This window comes from Artemia sp. Qi Xiang Cuo, chromosome 15, assembly GCF_049724085.1.
Source record: "Artemia sp. Qi Xiang Cuo chromosome 15, ASM4972408v1, whole genome shotgun sequence".
Taxonomy (NCBI): Eukaryota; Metazoa; Arthropoda; class Branchiopoda; order Anostraca; family Artemiidae; genus Artemia; species Artemia sp. Qi Xiang Cuo.
In genome coordinates this window covers 47616759-47618936 of record NC_142808.1, presented here as the reverse complement: position 1 = coordinate 47618936, position 2178 = coordinate 47616759, and positions in this window count along the sequence as shown.

The window sequence follows — 2178 nt, the reverse complement described above, 5'->3', positions numbered from 1 at the left end:
TACTAACAAAAAATACCTATATACAGCTATTTCCTTCCAAATGAGCCCTTAAACAGCTCTTTTTGATGTTCCATTGCCCCACTAGCGATGAAGAAAAAAAAACAAGAAAAAAAAGAGAGCAAATCAGTACTACTAACTCATAATATATAGCACGAAACTCATATAAACATGTAAATCCCTTACTTTGGAGAACATTCATTGCTTACGACATCTCTGGCAAGACCTGGATTCCCGAAAACATAAATACCGAGAAATTTCACTAATTTGATGCAAAGTAAAATTTTTTTTGCCAAAATATATATCCAGTAAAGAAATGTTTCGTTTTATCCCACAGATTTAAAAATGCATCCCATTTTTTTGTCCTGAATTTCTAAAATGTGTCACTTTTTTGCCCTTTTATCTCCTTCTGTCCCACATGGGATTAAGTGTTAGGCAATAGTGGATATCGATATCAATATATCGCACCAAACATCGATATTGAACATAAAAACCATAAATATCAAGGAGGCACATTTGTGCCTCTATAAAGAGGCGACCCACCACAATGTTAAGCGATTTCTGGTCCTAGCGGTCGCAGAGAGACAGCGGTGATTGTATTTTGTAGCCCAAGCTCCAACTAAGAAACGTGCAAAATTTTACCCCCCTCCGACTTTATCTTCATGGGTAAAAGTGGGCCGGACGTTTCGACTCTCCGACCAAAGCCCCCTTTATTGTTGTTCGATTGGGTTGAAATTTAGAAGTTGAGCATTACTATGATCTGAAAGCTTATCTTTTAGATTTCGGATCAATGTGATCACTTACTCTCTGTTTTCTAAAAAACAAATATAGCCACTTAAAGTTCATTTCTCTTTTTTTTTTATTAGCCACGCCTACAGGCCACAGTTGGCAACGGATCCGGGTGAATGAGGACTCATTCGAAGCGGAATTCGGCCTGTTAGGGCCTTTTGATATTTTCAGACCAAAAAAATTATCCCCCGAATTTACATTTACGAAAAACTTCGTTTTCCTATTAGAGCCCATGTTACATTTTCCCACCACAGCCCCCCTTTACCGTTGTCTGATCGAGCTGAAATTTAGAGGATAAGTTTTCCTGGGGCCTGGGAGCTTATCCTTAAAATTTCAGCTCAATCTGATCACTCCTTCCTTGTTTTCCAAAAACCAAATATCAAGTTTTGTGGGGATTTGCTTGCGTCAAAAATACATCGCACAGAATAAAAATAATGTAATGTCTCTGGGGTATGGTGGTCGCTATTCCTGACTGTCAGGCGGAAGATCCGAGTTTGATTCTCCGTCAGAGAAATTTTTTATATATTGAATTTAAACTTTAAAAAAGAAACTCAGTTTCTTTTTTAAATCCAATCTATTAAATTCTTCGACTCAACAGGCGTCTCCAGAAGAATATCACAGTCGGCCTTCAGGTTACAGGTAAGTCTCCACTGCTTTGATAACATGGGGCCTGGGGCGGCTGATAAAAATCTTACTGTGCATTTGATTTGAGTATTCAGGAATTAAAAGCATTAACACAAGAATCTTCAAAAGCGGGGGGTTTGGGAGGCGGCTAAAAGATCAGCTAACAGTTAATCAAGCAATAATAAGATATAAACTGTACAAAAACGTGCAAAAATTATTTGAAAAAAAAACTACGTTTTCTAAAGAGTTAAAGAGGCTGAGTCACAAGTTCGAACCTTAAAACGTACAGGGATTAGGAGATGCAGTTGGGGGCTGCCGCCCCCAAACCCCCGCTTCCGTATGTGAAAGGGGCTGTGCCCTCCTCAACGTCTCGCTCTTTACGCTAAAGTTTTTATTGTTTAAAAAAAGAATTGTGAGAAAGTCAAACTTTAGCTTAAAGAGCGAGGCGTTGAGGAGGGCACAGTCCCTTTCATATACGGAAGCGGGGGTTTGGGGGGGCGGAAGCCCCCCCCAACTGCACCTCCTAATCCCTGGACGTTTTAACGTTTGAACTTGTGGCTCAGTCTCTTTAACTCTTTAGAAAACGTAGTTTTTTTTTTTAAATAATCGATATCGAAAACGATAATATTTTGGCTTTTTCTGGTATCTACCGGTGAACATCCAGCAGAAAAGATCCGACATAGAAAATTGTTTCACAAATGACCGAGAAGAAGAATAATGTATTCAATATACTGAATCGAATATGCTGATACACACTATGCAAAGTTG